Below are 18,961 nucleotides of genomic sequence, written 5' to 3'. Positions count from 1 at the left end.
AACAAATATGCTCAATATTCATTCGTTTCCTGCTCGTTTGCAATATTTCTTAGATCTACATTTCTATGTTGACAGCGGTAGGGGAGGTGGTTTTCTTGTACTTTAAAGATGTCGTTCCACTGTTTTCTGGCCTCCACTGTTTCTTATGAGCAGTCAGCCACCCCTAACATTGTGGTTCCCCTGTCTTTTCCCTCTGGTTTTGGTTTTTGTTTATTTGTTTTGAAATCATTTACAGAAAAATTACAAAATACTAAAGACTTCTCTCCAATCCTTCACCCGGTTTCCTCTAATGTCCACATCTTATTACCAAGTCCTAATTATCAGACGCGGGAAATTAACATAGACACAATAGTATTAACGAATCGAGATACAGTATTTGGATTTTGCCAATCTTCCCACTAAGGTCCTTTTTCCAGTCCAGGATCCAACGTGACATCTTCTCAGCCTATTTCTTTCCTCACCTTGACACTTTTGTGTCAATTGTTAGGCCAGTTATTTTACAGTATGTTTCCCGGTTTGGGTTGGTCTGATGTTTTCTCATGATTGTATTGAGGGATTCTAGACAGAATACCACAGTAATGATGTACTCGTGGACACGTCATATCAGGTGGTACCTGATGACAGTATGTCTTGTTACTTACAATGTTAACCTCGGTCATTGGTTAACCTCGGTCAATGTTAACCACAATGTTAACCTCGGTCACATGGTTCAGGTGGTGTGTGCCAGACTTCTTCACCATAAAGTTACTGCTTTCCTTTTTGTAATTGATAAATGCTTTGTGGAAAGACACTTCAATTCTATACAAATATGTTTTTGTTCATACTTTCAATAATTTTAGCACCTGTTAATGGTTCTTGACTGCTATCGGTCCCATGGTGTTTGATTAAGAGTGATCTCTACTTCCTTTTTTTCCTTTCACTGCTAGCAATTGGAGTTCCACAATAAGGAAGAGTTGCCCCTTTTCTCTTATTTTAAAATTTCAATTATTGGGACGCCTGGGTGCTTCAGTCAGTCAAACGACTGACTTCGGCTCAGGTCATGATCTCACAGTTTGTGAGTTCGAGCTCCGCATTGGGCTTTGTGCTGACAGCTCAGAGCCTAAAGCCTGCTTTGGATTCTGTGTCTCTGTCTCTCTCTGCCCCTCTCCCACTCATGCTCTCTCTCTCTCAAAAATAAAGATGTTAAGGGGCGCCTGGGTGGCGCAGTCGGTTAAGCGTCCGACTTCGGCCAGGTCATGATCTCGCGGTCCGTGAGTTCGAGCCCCGCGTCGGGCTCTGGGCTGATGGCTCTGGGCTGATGGCTCTGGGCTGATGGCTCGGAGCCTGGAGCCTGTTTCCGATTCTGTGTCTCCCTCTCTCTCTGCCCCTCCCCCGTTCATGCTCTGTCTCTCTCTGTCCGAAAAATAAATAAAAAACGTTGAAAAAAAAAATAAAATTAAAAAAAAAATAAAGATGTTAAAAACATTTTAATAAATAAAATAAAATTTCAGTTATTTACTTATATCAGTATGAATTCGTGGATATTTATTTTATTCCACAAGTCCTAATGCAGGGCCATCATTATTTTGTTGCTCAAACTGTCTCAGGATGGTCTCCAGTTGCTTTTAAGTTTTCTCTTTATCTTTGCTTTTTTTACCAGCTTGACTATAAGGCGAATAGGTGTTGTTTTCTTGGTATTTATCCTGCTTTGGGCTGATGAGTCTTTTGAATATGTAAGTGGCTTATTTTTCACCAAATATAGGAACTTTCTTAAAAATATTTTTTTTATTTTGAGAGAGAGAGACACAGAGCGTGTGCATGGGGGAGAAGGGCAGAGGGAGAGGGAGAGAGAATCCTAAGCAGGCTCCACTCTGTCAGCGCAGAGCCCGATGCAGGGCTCAATCTCACCAACCATGAGGTCATGACCTGAGCCAAAATCGAGAGTCTGATGCTTAACCAACTGAGCCACCCAGGCACTCCAATCACCAAATATAGGAACTTTTAAGCTATTATTTCTTCAAATATTTTTTCTGCTCATTCTCTCTCTCCTTACCTTCTGAAATTCCAATTACACATATTTTAGATGTCATCTAAAGATTTGTAATTATTTATATAATTACAAGTATTTAGATATTATCCCACAGACCACTGAGGCACTATTCTTTTTTTAATCCCTTTTTTCTTTTTGTTTTTCAGATTAGACTATTGATCTCTCTTTAAGTCTCTCAATTCTATATTTTTCAGTCTCTAATATGCCGCTAAGCCTATCCAGGGAATTTTTCAGACATTGTGTTTTTAAGTTCGAATAATTTCCCTTCACTTCTCTTTTATAGTTTCAGTTTCTCTGCTGAGATTCACCATATCTTCAGTTATTATATCTATGTTTCCTTTTATGTCCTTAAGCATGTTTATAATCCTTTAAAAATGCCTGTCTGCTCATTCTGACTCCTCTCAGGGACTGTTTTACTTGATTGCTTTTTTTAAAAACTGTGGGTCCCAATTTCCTGCTTCTTCAAATATATAGTAATATTAGACTGCATACTACACATTGTAGATGATTCATTTTAGAGTTTATGTGATCTTCCCTCGAAGAGCGTTGAGTGTCGTCCTATTAGGCATTTAAATTACTGGCAAATAATCTTGATGCAGTCAAGCTTGGTTTTATTCGTTTACAAGACTAGTCTTTTATATATATTTTTAATTTTGAGTCGTTTTTATCTTTGACTATAGAACACGGTCCTTACTCCTAAAGCGTGTAGACCTCCTGTATCATCTAGGGACCCAAGTTGTTCAGTGAGGTCTCTGCACTCCGACTGAGCTGAAACTCCAACGTCTCTAGGCGATGTGCAACTTCTGTTCAGCTCCCAGCTGCCTTCTGCTAAGACTTCCAGAACCTCACCGTGTACATGTGCTGCTTCTCCCTCATCCAAAGACCCCGGAGGACACCCATGCAGACTTCTGGGGGCGCCTCTCCAGTCAGCCACTTCCACTCCAAGAACCTGCCCCACAGATGACAGCCCCCTCAGCAGCCTCCAGCTCTAAGCTGTGCTCTTGGGTGAGACCGCCATGCACTTCTTAGGTTCACTTCCTGGCAATGCCATCCAGACAGTCCCCCCAAGCCGAAAGTGGGGCAGCCATAGGGCTCACCGCACGTGTTTCCCTTCCCTCGGTGGTTTTAGTTCGGCGTCCAAAGCAGCTCCTCAAACATTTTGTCTAAATGTATTGTTTAACATGGGAGAGAGAGCCCCATACCACTTTGTCAGAGTCAGAAGCAGAAGTTCAGTGATTATGAGTTTTTTCACGCTCACCTCTCCATCGCTGCTGAACAATGAGCTCCTGGAGAGCGGGAACTGTAGTTCGTTATCTTTACATTGCCCAGTAGGACCTCAGCATGTAAGAGAATCTCTTCTATTTTTTTTTTCTTACTTTCTTAGCAACTAATTTTAACTACTAATTACTTTCTACTAATTTCTTAACTAATTTTCATAAAATGTTGGGGCGCCTGGGGGGCTCAGTCGGTTAAGCGCCCGACTTCGGCTCAGGTCATGATCTTGTGGTCCATGAGTTCCAGCCCCGCGTCGAGCTCTGTGCTGACAGCTCAGAACCTGGAGCCTGTTTCGGATTCTGTGTCCCCCCCCCCCTCACCACCTTCTCTCTCCACCCCTCCCCTGCTCATGCTCTGTCTCTTAAAAATAAACAAATGTTAAAAATTTTAAATAAATAAATAAATAATGAAATAAAATGTTAATTGAGCAACAATGGTGGACACAGAGCGTCCATTCTGTGGTCTTCTTGAGAGTCTGTGGATGGAGGGGAGGGGTGTTGAAGGCATGACATGTAGATCTTCTCCAAGACTTTTGCCCCTTTAAGAGGCAAAAATCATGTTATCTGGCCCCTTGCCTGACCATAGCTGAGCTGACACCAAACTAGGGATCCTTTACCTGTGCTCTCACCAGTTATCTGCCCCACTGGGGAAGCCCCACCCCTGTTCAGATCTTCATTGGAGGAACCAGGTTTTGGCCATTCCCTAGACCTCTTGCCTTAAAAGTCATGCTTGCCTTAAAAGTCATACTAGTTACGTGATCTTGAAAAAGTCCAAATCTTCTCTATAGTCATTTCCTGTATCTGTAAAAAATAACCCATCTGGTCCCTGCCCTTTTCCTCACCACCAATCCCACTCTAACTCTAACCCCCGCCCTTCAACACACACACATCGTTATGAGGTTCTATGAGACCATGGATGTGAAAGCCCTTTGGACTCTGAAAAGCACAGAGGAATATGTAATTATTATTGTTACTATTTGTGGAAAGACTGTAGATCTCTCAATGCAAATCCATTCCTGTAGTTAAGGAGACTAAGTGTGGAGTCGCAAATTGGCTCAGAATCTTCTCCTCCTACACATTTGGCAGAGGTCCTTCTGTCCATTGAGAAAAGGCTGACCTAGCTGTTCCTTTGGCTTGAAGGAAAATGGACTTTTTAGAGTCCAAAATGACTAAAACTGGTATAGCTTGGAATGTCTAGACTCCGGGGAGCTCTCTGAGAAAGTACTCCTAGATTTTATCAGGATAGTTGGGGAGAGAGGAGCTCAGCCTTGGCATTTTACATTCATTCCCTAGCACATATCAAGTACCTGCTATGTTCCAGGTCCTTCTCGAGATACAGTAGCAAAGAACACCAGGGCCCCGCCCTCCTGGGGCTTGAGCCCAGTTGGGCCCAAGACAATCAACTTCTGTCTTGGGGTGCATCCTCTCATGAACCAGGACTATCTCTGCTGAGAAAAAAAAAAAGTGAGAGCCGAGGACTTTGCATCCCAGCTCAGCATACAAGGTACCACCTGGCCAAGACTCAAGGATTCAGGCTCTATGCCCATAGAAGGCATAGCATAACTGCTTACACTCCATCTGAAACCAATTCAGGCCCTTTCCCCAACCAACCCTGAAGCCAGGGTAACACCATGTTCTGATAACAGAGCTGCTGCTTGGCTTCTGGCACCCAATTCCTGTTTTTTGTCTTTCTAAATCCCCAGTCATTGAGTCTCTGCTCCAGTGAATACAAGCTTGCAGCTGGGCTCCAGACACATGTCTTAGCCGTTTCAGGCTCTCCTTACTCCCCCTCTTTTTTTTTTTTAATTTTTTTTTTAACGTTTATTTTATTTTTGAGACAGAGAGAGACAGAGCATGAACAGGGAAGGGTCAGAGAGAGAGGAAGACACAGAATCGGAAGCAGGCTCCAGGCTCTGAGCTGTCAGCACAGAGCCCGACGCGGGGCTTGAACTCACGGACCTCGAGATCATGACCTGAGCCGAAGTCGGTCGCTCAACCGACTGAGCCACCCAGGCGCCCCTCCTTACTCCCCCTCTTAAGAGAGAGTAATGTCAGGATTGAACTCACCATAGTCCGGTGGCCAGGATTCAAAAACTAGCTCTGCCATTTGTTAGTAACCTGGGGCAAGTTACTTAACTTCACTCGGCCTCAGTTTCCTCATCTGCAAGATGGGAGTTAGATGGGAAAAAAATTAACGTAAGACAGCACAGTCACTGGCATGTAGTAAGTAGTCAATAAATGTGAGTTAGCTTTTCCACCTTAGGATCAACTCATCTCTGCTGGATTCCTAGTCAAAATCCCCAGATTCTGCCTAGAAGTCAAGACACCCATCTGCTTCTTCATTGCTCCTATCGCTAGACCCCTGGGCAATGTTGGCCCAGTTAAGGTGGGAGGACATTATAGGCTATGGGTGAGGCTGTTGCTGGTCAAACTGAGCATCCTCTGACAGCTCCTAGGTCAGATTCCCTGCCCCTGTACCGATCCATGGGTGATCTTTGGCACATATACAATAGTACATTGCATATATACCCTCCTCTTTTTGTATACCTCCTTCTTTACAAATATTGATCATCTTCCTTAATCCTCATAATAACCGCATAATAACTTTTAAGAGGCAGAAAGTAAGGCTTGGAGGGATAAAGAGGCAATTAGTAGCAGTAGTAGTCAAGGCACCCGGGTGGAAGGTAGTAGAGCTAGAACGAAGAACAGGTTGATCTGGGGTGCCTGGGTGGCTCAGTCGGTGGAGCATCTGACTTTGGCTCAGGTCATGATCTCACAGTTTGTGAGTTTGAGCCCCGCACTGGGCTGTGTGCTGACAGCTCAGAGCCTGGAGCCTGCTTTGAATCCTGTGTCTCTCTCTCTTTCTGCCCCTCTCCCACTCATGCTCTGTCCTCTCTCCCTCTCTCTTTTTCTCTCTCTGTCTCTCAAAAATAAATGAACGTTACAAAAAAAAAAAACAAAACAAAAACCGGTTGACCTGATTCTACAACCCATTGTCTCCCTCACACTAAGTGTGGGTACAGGATGGCAGACACCCCCAAATGTTTCAGGTGGGCATTGCCATGTTAATGGGAGAAATTCCTATTGGAATACAACATTCTCGCGCTGCCCACTTCTGAGATAAAACTGGGAAGTCTACAAAGAAACAGTTACCCGTAGGGTCTCTGCAGTCCAGGTCAAGCCCAGGAAGTCTACGCAAGGGAATTATGGCCCATGGAGGCACCCAAGGCCTTTTTCCACCAGAAAAGCCTTCTCCCTACCCTCCCACCCCCTAGGACTGCTCTATTTCCAGGTCCTGACCACTTCCTGTCTTGACAATTATAAGAAGTTCTCAGCCATGCCCGGCTGACTTCTGAGATACGGCAGCCACACCGGAAAAACCTGGGCACTAGACCAAGGTCTGGGCCGAACAGAGGGCCCCTGGGATTCAGCTTTTCCCTGAAAGAATGACAAAGAGTGGGATGATGGTGAGCTGGGAGTGTGATCAGCAGTATGGCTCACTTCCCCATGGCTCTTGTTGTTTCCAACCCAGTAAGACCTGCGGTCCTAGGCCCTGACCTGGAAGCCACGAGGCCTGAGGAACTGAGGAAGGTGTGGAAGGGGAGAGTCATGCCTCCTTCACCCTCACCAGGACCCCTGGCAGGAGAACACCTCCACTTCTCTGGCCCTCCCTCCCCCCACTCTCCTCTCCACCCCTCTTGCTCCATTCTCCTCCCCTCAGGGGCTCACACTTGTGACCACCCCAAGGGCCTTATTCCCCATCCCTCGCTAGTTTCTCCCAACCACCTTTCATCTGTCCTCCTGATCCTGTTTCTTTGGTCCTTCCCTAGGAGCTTGCACCCTCACCCCCAACCCTTAAATGCTCAGCGGAACTTGTACGTGATCAAATCTTCAACTGAAACCATCCTACTTTAATGAATGCCCTGTTCTTTCTGGAGCTTTCCTTTGCCCGGATCACAAAATGTGATGTTTCCTCTTGCCTCAGAACTGTTACTGGGCAATCCACTGAATAAGGCAAGATGACAGAGTGGTAACAACTTCATAGCCAACATTTATTAAGGGTTTATTTTGTTGTTGTTTTTCAAAGCTTATTTATTTTTGAGACAGAGAGAGACAGAGCACGAGCAGGGGTGGAGCAGAGAGAGAGGGAGACATAGAATCCAAAGGAGGTTCCAGGCTCCAAGCTGTCAGCACAGAGCCCGACGTAGTGCTCGAACCCACGAATCGTGAGACCATGACCTGAGCCGAAGCCGGACGCTTAACCAGCTGAGCCACCCAGGAGCCCCAATTGAGGGCAATTTTATTATGTCACAGCCACTGTGCTAAATGCTTCATACATGTTACCTTGTAAAATCCTCACAGAACCCCTCAGCGAGATGAGTATTGTTTTTATCCCCATTTCTCAGATGAGGACAATAAAGTACAGAAAGGAACAGTCCACTCGCCCAAGCTCATTCATTGATAAACCATAGTCCTCAGCGTCAAACCCTGGCATTCCAACTCCCAAGCCCAAACATTCAATTAACAAGCTACACCCAGGACCCTTCAATGCCTACGCCCGCCAAAAGTGGTTGATAATGGACATTTGGGACACTCTGGCAGGGACCATGGGTGCCCTTTGAGGCAAGGGGACAGAACTTTCAAAGTCCCTCAAAAACTAATTGGAGCGTGGCAACACATGGAGGACAAGCACATGATAAACTCGCCGAAGATTCAAGAAATGAGCTACGCAGGCTCTAAGCCATAAGTCCCAGCCCTATTTATCTGCAGCAATTTTTAATTGTATTTCTTATCGAGATAGAAAAAAAAAAAAAGGCAAATAAATGCTGGAGTGATTGTGCATCAGGACTACTCCTAACAAGTCCAAACCTGCAGGAAAAAAGAAATTTAGTAACCTATCCACCCAAGCGGCGGATCTTATCACACCAGTGACTCACTGCCTCTCCGACTCTGCCCTGGAATACTCTCTTCCTGTCCCATCTCCCCCACCCAGCAACCCTCAAATTCAGCTCAACCAGACGCCTCAGATGCTACAAAGAAAGGGACAGGGTCACCGGGGAGGCGTCCCCTCCCTCCTCTCACTTTCTCAACTGGAGCCCGGAGTAGCATTCCCCGGTTCCTTTGAGGTCTGCTCCCTGGGAAGGGTCTCTGGTCACTTCCTTATTCCAAATCACCTTGGTATTTTGGAGTTTGTAGCCGTGGTTTGTTTGTTTGTTTGTTTGTTTGTTTGTTTCAACCTGCTGGCAGGTTTGTATATGCAAAGCTGTGGGGTGAAGGACTCGGGTGGGGAAGGGGGATCCAAGGAAGGCAAGGGGACTATAGCTAGAAACTCAACCCAGGCTTAGGCAGTAAATGGATGCGGGTCTGATTCCTGAAGTTTCTGCTCGCTCTCTAAGTGCTCTTGTGATACTTAGTCTCTATCAGCCTCAGTTTCCTCATTTGTAGAATGGGGATAATCATGCCTGCCCCAGGAAGAGTACTGGAAAGAAGAAATGGGGCACCTGGGTGGCTCAGTCGGTTAAGCGTCTGACTCTTGATTTTGGCTCAGGTCAGGAGCTCATGGTTTGCGAGATCGAGCCCTGCCTCAGGGTCTGTGCAGACAGCACAGAGCCTCCTTAGGATTCTCTCTCTCTCTTTCTCTCTCTCTCTCTCTGTCTGACAGCTCACAGCCTGGAGCCTGCTTCAGATTCTGTGTCTCTGTCTCTCTCTGCCCCTCCTCCACGTGCACTCTGTCTCTCTCTCTCTCTCTCAAAAATAAACTTTTTTAAAAAAAACTTAATTAAAAAAAAAACAGTAAATGAACATTGCATGGAAAGCACAGAAGAGAATTAGCACAGGATAGGTATGCAGTAAAGGCAATTGTATTCTAATGAACATTATTTCTTCTCCATTTGTTTGCAAGGTATTTTTATTATTTTGGTATATTTATTACTTTTATCATTATTTTATTATTCCCAAAAGAATAGTAGCTCTTGAGTGCACTTGCCATGGTGAGCACTGGGTGATATATGGAATTGTTGAATCAGTATCTTGTACACCTGAAACCAATATAACACCATATGATAACTACACTGGAATTAATTTTTTTTTTTAAAGAAGAATTGTTCTTCCATTTTCCTTCTTTTGCTGGAGTTGTTCCCTCTTCCTAGAATATTCTTCTCCCCTATAGAGCTAATAGTTACTGAATCCTTCAAACAGTGACAGACAGTGTTTTAAGTGTTTTACATGTATTCATTCACTAATCCATCTCCTAATAACCAAATGAGGTCAGTACTACTGTTATCTCCATTTTGTAGATTGGGAAATTGAGGCTCAGAGAGGTTGAGAAACTTGCTGGAGGTCACACCGCTCCTGAGCATAGACCCATTGTGACCCTGAGACTATACTCTTTTTTTTTTTTTAATGTTTATTCATTTTTGAGAGGGAGAGCATGCGCAGGGGAGGGGCAGAGAGAGAGAGGGAGACAGAGGATCCGAAGCGGGCTCTGCGTTGACAGCCACACGCCCGATGCGGGGCTCGAACTCACAAACCATGAGATCATGACCTGAGCTGAAGTCGGACATTCAACCGACTGAGTGACCCAAGTGCTTGGGATCTACTCCCTTGAGATTCTACTCTTAACCCACTGCTCTACCGCTTCTGTGGGTGTGGATCAACCCCCCCCCCTCTACTCTTTCAATGCCAGCTCCTCCTCCTCCAACGAGCTTTCTGTGATCTCCTAACTGGAAATAAGCCTGCTTCTCCCTCTCAAGCTCCCCCCCCACACCCACTTCTTTGCGAGTATCAGTCTTACAAGCCTTTGCCTTCTGCTTGATGTTTTCGTGTTTGTGCACAAAACATGTCTTAGCTTACCCATCAGTCTCGATATTCCTTGAGGGCAAGGACCAGATTCTATTCAATTTCCTAAACAACAAAGTCCTGGCACCATGCCAGCTTTTTCAGTACAAGAGACTAGACCCTGGCAAACTGTCACAAAGACGAAATTCTAAGGCAAACGAAAAGTTGCAGTACTAGCAGTAAAACGCATGAAGTCGGTGTGGAACTCTTCACATTCCAACTGGTAACCGTGCTGTCAACCCTGGATGTTTAGCCCTGGCTTCTCCATAGCATGTAGGGCACAGAGGAGCTGAGTTCAGAGAGTGAGCCTGGGTTGGGATGGAATGGGAGAAGGGATGGTAGGGCCCAGGGGGCTACCTTTAAATCTCCTTTGAAGCCTGAGGGTCAGGAGGCTGAGGGAGCCCTGAGACCAGCCCAGCCAGATGTGCGGTTCCCGGTCCTCAAAGGCTGGGACCAAAGTCTCACGTGCCACAGAGAAAACTGAGACGCAGACAACCCCAAGCCCCTATCTCCACACTGACTGTGGCCCTTAGTTGCCAGAGGCACCAGATAAGATTCATATAAACACAGAATGACTAAGTTCTTGTAGAAATTGCACATACTGTCTTGGGGATGACCAAAAATTTATGAGATGGGATTCATCTCCATTTGACAATGGACTCTGTCTAAGAAAAATGAAACTGGTAGGAGAGTAGGCATGAGAATACTGACCACCAAGAAGACTCACATCCACAGGGAACCCACTGTCTGGAAGCCCAGAGGAAGCCATCGAATGTGATAAGGGAAGAGAAGTGACGGTAGAAATTCAACGAGCTCCAGCTGGGAGGGGGGCAGTGGTGCACACCCACGTGGGTCCAGCTTGGTAGGAACATTTAGTCAGCTCAAAGGGGGGCCACAGAGGAAGTGGAATTGCCTCTTTAAACCTAAGTGTGACTCAGGGATGTCTGGGAGAGAGGCAGAAGTGAAGAGAGTCCTTCGAGAAGGGGGTGAGCTATCTTAGAGGTCATGGTAGTCTGGAAGGAACTCTGGCCACACCAGATGCAATGTCAGAACAATGAGGGAAAAGATAAACAGAATCCCACAAAGACTGTGAAACAATGGTTATTAACCTTTTCTGGGTCTCTGACCCCTTTGAAAATATGATGAAAAGTATAAATCTTCTTGGAAAAAGAGCATGAATGCGCCCACAAGGGCCTTTTATGGTTAAATCTCTGTTCCTAGCACCAGTGGAATGGATGGTATTCAAAAGCAAATCACAAACAACTAAATAAGGAAAAAGGTGGGGAAGGAGCTCCAAAGAGGCTGATGGAGCTGAGGAAAGAGGTTCTGAGGGTTCTTATCCGTAAAGGTGGAAGGAGGGGCAGCTGAGGGCTGATTGTGAACATAAACTTGGGGCATGGGGCTGTGAGGAATAAGGCCAAGAAGGCATAAGTCCTAAATGAGGAAATTTTTTTAATGTTAGAATCAATAAGAATATGATGTGCATATGATCAGAGCAAGAAGAACGGGAAGAGTACAGTCCTTTGTGCTGGCAGTTTTGACCTCAATTACATCTTTTCTGTCCAGAAGATTAATTTCCAGACTCTGAAGTGTGCAAGTAGGGCGCCTGGGTGGCTCAGTCGGTTAAGCGTCCGACTTCGGCTCAGGTCATGATCTCGCCGTTTGTGAGTTCAAGCCCCGCGTCGGGCTCTGTGCTGACAGCTCAGAGCCTGGAGCCTGCCTTCGGATTCTGTGTCTCCCTCTCTCTACCCCTCCCCCACTCATGTCTGTCTCTCTCAAAAATAAACATTAAAAAAAAATTAAGTGTGCAAGTACACTGCTGAGAGAGAACTGAGCCCCAGATAGAACAAGTTAGAAAGCAACTGGCCACGTTAAATGGATTCAAGGATTTGGGCCTGGAACAAGCACCTGCTGGTAGGCCCTCAGCTGAGGAAAGAAGAAATGCCAACTTCTGTCATGGGGAATGTTCTTACATCTTTTCTGGGTTACTTTGGAAGACAAAGCCAGGACCATTTGATAGAAATCTCAGAAGTGTAAATATCAGATTCTTACTAAGAAGAATATCAGAGTTTCTCTCAAATGGAATGGGTTACCTTGAGAGGTGGCGAGTCCCACATCACGGTAAGTATTCGAGTGAACAATGGGTAGTCATGTTACAAAGCTCTGATGGAAGAGTTTGAACTAGAGGTCTCTTCCCAGCCTGGAAGTCTATAATTCTGTGGTTCTACAAGGTTAGGGGAGAAAAGAAAGTACTTTCCCAGTTTACCTTTAGATTGTTTTTATATGTCTTCTCTACCTCTGAATTGGTGCACATCACTCCAGAGTGTGGTCCCTGCTCACCCCTCTATCTCTCTTCCATTCTGCTCGCCTCTCGTCCCATTCTCCAGTTCTTTTTCTCCCTGTCCTTTCATTCTTCCCTATTTCTTTTTACCAAGTCCTAAAAGACAGAGACTGGTTCTAGTTGGTGGAGATCCAAGCTTGCCACACCTCTTGGGAAACCCTCCCTGACTACATCTCCTCTGAGCTCCCACTGCTCTGTGGGATCCCAAGCCTCTCCTTTGATCCATAGACTTATACTGCCTGGTGTCCTTTCTTCTATTTTGTCTTTTAACGTAGTTTAACTATTCACATGCAGGTTGTTTGTCCTCCAAGAGAGCTTAAACTCAAAACTTTGTTTTGTTTTGTTAATCTCCCAAAGCACCTACTACGGCGCACTCCATAGTTCTTCTGAGTGAATGCTTTCTACCACTGAAAGTTCTAGAACCACAATGACTATGAAAAGAGAGCAAATGGACTAAAACTGAATAGCAAGAAGTTTGTCGAGTTCTAAATGGTCAGTATCAGAAAGCTGCAAGGGATTAACGATGAGCTTATCATCCTCATTTTGCAACCTGTGGGACTGAAGAGCACGGAAGCGACTTAGGAGCCGACTGGACGTGTCCGGGATAGTGTCCTCCCTTTGACCCCTCATTGCAAAATTTTGTGGGGTTACTGAAGCAAGCTGGCTAATAGTTGTGTGTCTTTGCAAGTGAATAAACCCCCCATTTTCCTGAAGGCATAGTGATGGACTGAGTGACTTCTTAGGGTTCCTTCCAGCCCAGCCTGAGAATTCCTCTTCCTCCGCTTCTCGGGTCCAGCTGTGCGATCACACCTGGGCGCCCAGCGGAAGCATGCCGCTGCAATTCTGCCATCTAGCGGTGTGAGGCGGGTATTGCACCACCGGCAGTCTCCACCAACACACCTTCCACCTGAAAGCCCTGGTAACCAAGGACGTTTTACAGACCGCCACCCAGGCACGTGATGTCACTACGCGAAATGCTGCTCTCGGGTGATTACACTCCACTGGAAGTCTCCAGGGTCTCCTCTAGCTCTGATATCTTGGGTTCCAACTTGACAGCTGTGTTAAGGAGACTAAATTGCGGCCATCGATAATTAGCACAGACCTCTGGCAGCGGGGAAAGCTGGGGTTGCGGGGCGGGGGGGCAGCCTGACTTGGGTCTTGAAGGGTGGGAATCATTTGCGCAGAAAGAAGAGCACGCATCAGGAGGGAGGAATGAGATGGATCAAGAGGACGTGGAGGCGAGGAGGGAGACGAGGAGGAGGAGGAGGGAGACGGGGAGGAGGAGGAAGACGGAGAGGAGGAGGAGGGAGACGGGGAGGAGGAGGAGGGAGACGAGGAGGAGGAGGAGGGAGACGAGGAGGAGGAGGGAGACGAGGAGGAGGAGGAGGAGGGAGACAAGGAGGAGGAGGAGGAGGGAGACGAGGAGGAGGAGGAAGGGGGGAGGAGGAGGAAGCAGAATGGGGGAGCTAACTGAGGGGAAAGAGGTCAGCTGGCCACAGCAAGTGGTGTCCCTAGGAGCATAGGGCCAAATAAAGGAAGAAACTGACAGAAAAGTTTGGGAGTGACCAGTAGCTTTTAGGGAGGTTTTGGAAGTCCTAATTGAGGAAGCAACTTGATGAAAATGGCGTTCTGGGAATATTAATATTATACCATGCTACAGCCTTCGACTGGAGCAGGGAAATTAAGAGACTAAAGAATAGAGCTTGTCATTCTCTGTCATGTCTTAAAAATCTTAACAGGGATAAGGACTCTTATCTCACAGGCTGCTATGAGAAAAAGTGAAGTGCTTAGCACAGCGCCCAGCACATAGTAGGTGTTCGCTAAGTTGATAATGCTCTTTATCGTCATCTCTCTGAAATTTGCCTGTGGCCTCAGCAGACCCCATTCCGTAATCACCTGGGCCCTAGTGACTGCCTTCCCCATTTTGTCTCCAGGGGGCAGGACAGGCTCTGGGCTTAGGAGCCAGGACGCACACAATGACCTTTGGACGGGCAGTGGGGAAGGGGCAGAGCAGGGGAAAGTGTAAGCAGGAACCTTCCCTAAATCTCCTCCCTGTGTCCTGCTTTGGTTCATCCCCTCTGATGGTGGGAACTTTCAGTGAAGCTGCCCATCCTCTCTGAGCTGGAGCAGGAAGCTTCCTCTGCAGCATCTGTCCACAGGGCTCGGGTGGTGAGGAAGCTACACCAGGGTCTGTGTTTACTGTCCCAGGCGCTGGGAGACGGGAAGTCTGGCCTGTGGGCACATCCAGTCACCTTCATCCTTCCACAAAAGCAGCTGTTCCGTGTGCCATCACTGGCCGTCACCCCACGGGGACGATGGCATTGCTAGCCCCAGGCCGGAGCCCTCCTCCCATCTGCACAGGATCTGGGATGGCCCTTCCCCCAACCTTCATTCGACCTCCTTGAAGGGCCACCCTCTTAGGTCAACAGTCGGCCCCCCCTTCAGGGTGGCGGAAGGGACCACAGTGGGCTCAGTCCTATTCCTATAGAGTATATGGTCTGCTACGGAACTGAATTATGTTCCCAAATTCGGTTCCCAAATTGAATTCCCCAAATTCATATGTTGAAGCCCCAGCTTGCTACTCCCAATGTAAAGGTATTTGGAGGTGGGGCCTTTGATAACCGTGTTTGGGCAAAGTCATGATTGTAGAGCCCTCATATGGGGTTAGCCTCTGCCTCTCTTCTTCTCTCCCTCTCCTTCTCTCCCCACTTTTTCTCCTCTCTAGGGATAAGACAGGAAGACAGGAAGACAGGAAGAGAGTCCTCACCAACCCAAGCAGACTGGCATCCTGATCTCGGACTTCCAGCCCCCAGAACTGTGAAACATAAATGCCTGTTGTTTAAGCCCCCCTGGTCTGTGGCATTTTGTCACAGCAGCCCGAGCAGACGAAGACATGGCCCGGGTCATGGTTTGAAGTCCTGGAAGTCAGTCCAAAGAAAAACTTGGAAATAGGTCACTTTTCACCCACACCTCTTCCCTGGTGGGGCAAGTGCTGACTGGCGCGTCAGGCCGGAGGGAGGCTGGGGAGGGAAGGGGTGACTAAGAGGACAGGGGTTTCTTCTGTCTTCGCATGAACAAGCCCACCACCACAGAGGTCGTGCTGGTGCCCGAGGAGGCTCACCAAGTAGGAAATGCTTCCGGAGCTCCTCCCCCGGTAGAAGCGGTAGCTGAGCCAGAACAGCCATGTTAGACCATGAAGAGAGGTCACACACGGCGGGGCCATAAGGTACAAGGAGCCTGGGTCCGGAGGGCTTTGTGCAGAATGGCTGCCATCCCAGCCGTGGACAGCCAGCCTCTGGACTTCGACGGGAGGGAAAGATGCACTTTTGTTTCTTTTAAGCCACTTTTGGTCTTCGTGACTCACAGCCAAATACAAGCATAACTGCTACTGTGTTCCAAAAATGTTGGCTGTTCTCTGTCACGTGATTACAACCATTCAATGTCTGTCTTCCCGTTAGACTGTAGGCTCCATGAGGGCAGGGACCATGGCTGGGCAGTGAATCCCCAAGGCCCAAGCCAGTGCCATCCACACAGCAGGCACCCAGTAAGTGTCTATTGAAGGAGTTTGTAAAATCCCTGTTCGAGACCTTCTTTCTCCCTGGGGCTGAGCACCAGCCTTGGGGCATCTTTAAGGTCTCACTTCAAGCCCATCTCCCAAGGAAAATCTTCCCTGTCACACCTCACTTCTTTCTGGTTCCTCTTCTTACTGGCCTCTTGGGACTTACACCATAAGTTGCAAGGATGAAGCCATCCTGCTGCTGTTACGCCACTGGGCAGTCATTTCCTGGTTAGTCCCTGGATGCTTCTGTCATTGCTGAACTGGACCATACGCTACTCTTTGGCAGGGAAAACACTTTCAGTTTTGTAATCATTGGGAGCCTTAGCCCCAGTTCCTCAGAAATGCATATAGTGAACAATAAACACTTCATGAAGAAAAGAAGGGAGGAAATCTGATGAGGCCCCAATGTGGAGGAAGAATGTCAGATTTCAAGTTGGGGAGGGTGATTTTCTTTTTTTTTTTTTAATTTTTTTTTTCAACATTTTTTATTTATTTTTGGGACAGAGAGAGACAGAGCATGAACGGGGGAGGGGCAGAGAGAGAGGGAGACACAGAATCGGAAACAGGCTCCAGGCTCCGAGCCATCAGCCCAGAGCCTGACGCGGGGCTCGAACTCACGGACCGCGAGATCGTGACCTGGCTGAAGTCGGACGCTTAACCGACTGCGCCACCCAGGCGCCCCGGGGAGGGTGATTTTCAAAAAGGAGAAATAAATAAGGTCAAAAAAGAGCAGTCAGAATGGGAGGGAGTAAACAAGAGTGAAAGACTCCTGAGAGCCTAACTTATAAAAAAAATTTCAAAGGCAGGTTGGTGTTGAAAATGGGGAAAAGATAGGATTCTGGGAAGGTGGGCTCGACTACTATTAGCTGTGACCTTGGATAAGTCACTTCACTTCAATTGATCCATTTCTTTTATTTTTACAACTAGGTCTGGCTCAATCACTGGTCTTCTGGTTGTGCTCCAAGGAGCCCAATTAGAGACTCCAAGAAGCTGGAATCCAGCCCGCCGTCTCAGCCAGAGAGCTCGGTTCCCATCAGCTTCATGATTGGCTTCCCCATAGAATAGAAGTTAGTTCGAGCAAAAGGCTTTGGAGCTAAAACAGTTTAAAAACCACTGGAGTCAACGACCCCTCTCACAACTACATAAAGATCTCTGGTTTTATGATTCAACCAGTTTACTCCCAAAGCAGGAGCCCTCTTCAAAGAAGAAGGCCTACACATGGGCCTTGGTCTCCTCTTCCTGGCCAGACTATAAATTCTGAGAAGGGCAAATTTGGGCTTGCGGTTCTCTGCTTCCCACAACAATCTTCCCATTTGGGCTCATGGAATTTCAACAATGGCTGGATTTATAGATGTTCCACAAAGTTCTGTGGCTGGATGCCCCAGCAGGGCAGCAGAAAGGCTGTGAGAGGAGAATCTGATCCACCCTGGAGAGTTCTCAGGGATATAGGGACACCCATACAGGGGTAAGGGGGTCCCTGAGCTCCCATATCAGTGTTTCTGCTCTTGGGTGTGTGTCTTTAACTTCATCGCATCCTCCATCTCCTTCCCTAGCCTGGTTTTCTCATCTCCTCTTGCCACTTGCCCTCCACTGCTCCCCTGCCCTCCCAGGCTGAAGTCTGTGCTCCCTCTGACCCTGACACTTTCCAGGGCCCTGAGCTGGAGTCCTGGGTATGGAGCCCAAGGTTTGAGCAGCGAAGTCAGGGAGATGTCCAGGACACGCAGGGCTGGATCAGGTACCAGGGGCTTTGTACTCAGCGGAAGAGGCACCTACAGGGGCCCACGTCAAGAAACAAGGACCATACACAAAATGTGGTACATACCTGCAAGGGAATACCATTCATCATTAAAAAACAGGGGAATTCTGACATAGGCAACATCGCGGATGAACTTTGAGGCCACTATGCTAAGTGAAACAAGCCAGATGCAAAAAGACAAATACTGGATGACTCCACTTACGCGAGATATCTAACGCGGTCAAATTCATGGAGACAGAAAGTAGGATGGTGATCACCAGGGGCTCAGGGGAGGGGGAAACGGGGAGCTAGTGTTTCATGAACATAGAATTTTCAGCTTTGTAAGATGAAAAGGTTCTGGAGATTGGTTACACCACAGTGTGAATATACTTAACACCATAGACCTATACACTAAAAATGGTTAAGATGGAAATTCTATATTGTATGTATATTGTCTCCCAGCTCCCAGATACTACTCATTTCTCTGAGGAATATGCATGAAACCTCATATCTCATACGCACGCGCACACGTACACACACACACACACACACACACACCTCAATTAATTACTTTAAAAAAAAAATTCAGAGACTGGTTGGAATCAGAGAATTTGGCCCAGGCTTGCTCAAACTGTTTATTTACAGGGAGTCCTTGGGGCTGCGGCACAACGGTTAAGTCCAGGACCCCAGTTCCAGCTCAGTCACTCAGGGCCTCTTGCTTAACTCACCCCAGAAAGGCTAAGGCCAAGGGCCAGGCACCTGAAAGAAAGTGCTAGATGAACCCCAGCCCCTTATCACAAACCCCACACCCCAATCAGGATGGCCCTAAGCCCAGGGGAGCTCAGGGGGTGGGGAGTGAATAGGAACAGAGTCCAGAGCACCAGCCAGAAGCACTCTCTCTTCTACCCAGGACCTGGATTTCACTGCAGGAGCCTGCACAGGAGACCCCAGGCCTAAGGAAATGGTCTTGCCTTGAGAGCCTCTAAGAGAGGCCATAAGGTATGACTGATGGGGGTGGAGATAGGGTGCAAAGACCAGGGAGAGCGCATGGCCAGGCTGGAAGGGAGCAAGGGCAGGAGCACAGAGAGCATAGGTAGACAGACAAAGCTGCTCTCCCATCATGACCCCCTCCGGTTACCCCCTCCAGTTTCCCGCTACCCCTAATCTGGGGTAGGATTAGGACAGA

At 47.3% G+C, this 18,961-nt stretch overlaps 2 protein-coding genes across 2 annotated transcripts in view; one reads left to right on the top strand and one right to left on the bottom strand.

The window, feature by feature from the left end:
* The window catches only part of CDC27 (cell division cycle 27), an 803,505-nt gene that overhangs the window by 688,509 nt on the left and 96,035 nt on the right, over positions 1 to 18,961 (top strand). The gene's annotated exons all lie outside the window — the stretch shown is intronic.
* The window catches only part of MYL4 (myosin light chain 4), a 29,310-nt gene continuing 28,745 nt past the window's right edge, over positions 18,397 to 18,961 (bottom strand). Inside the window, exon 8 of the mRNA XM_049637618.1 lies at positions 18,397 to 18,534. The gene's annotated coding sequence lies outside the window, so the exon portion shown is untranslated. The remainder of the gene's footprint in view (positions 18,535 to 18,961) is intronic.

Source organism: Panthera uncia, chromosome E1 (genome assembly GCF_023721935.1).
Source record: "Panthera uncia isolate 11264 chromosome E1, Puncia_PCG_1.0, whole genome shotgun sequence".
NCBI classification, from domain to species: domain Eukaryota; kingdom Metazoa; phylum Chordata; class Mammalia; order Carnivora; family Felidae; genus Panthera; species Panthera uncia.
This window is presented reverse-complemented; position numbering and strand designations above follow the sequence as displayed.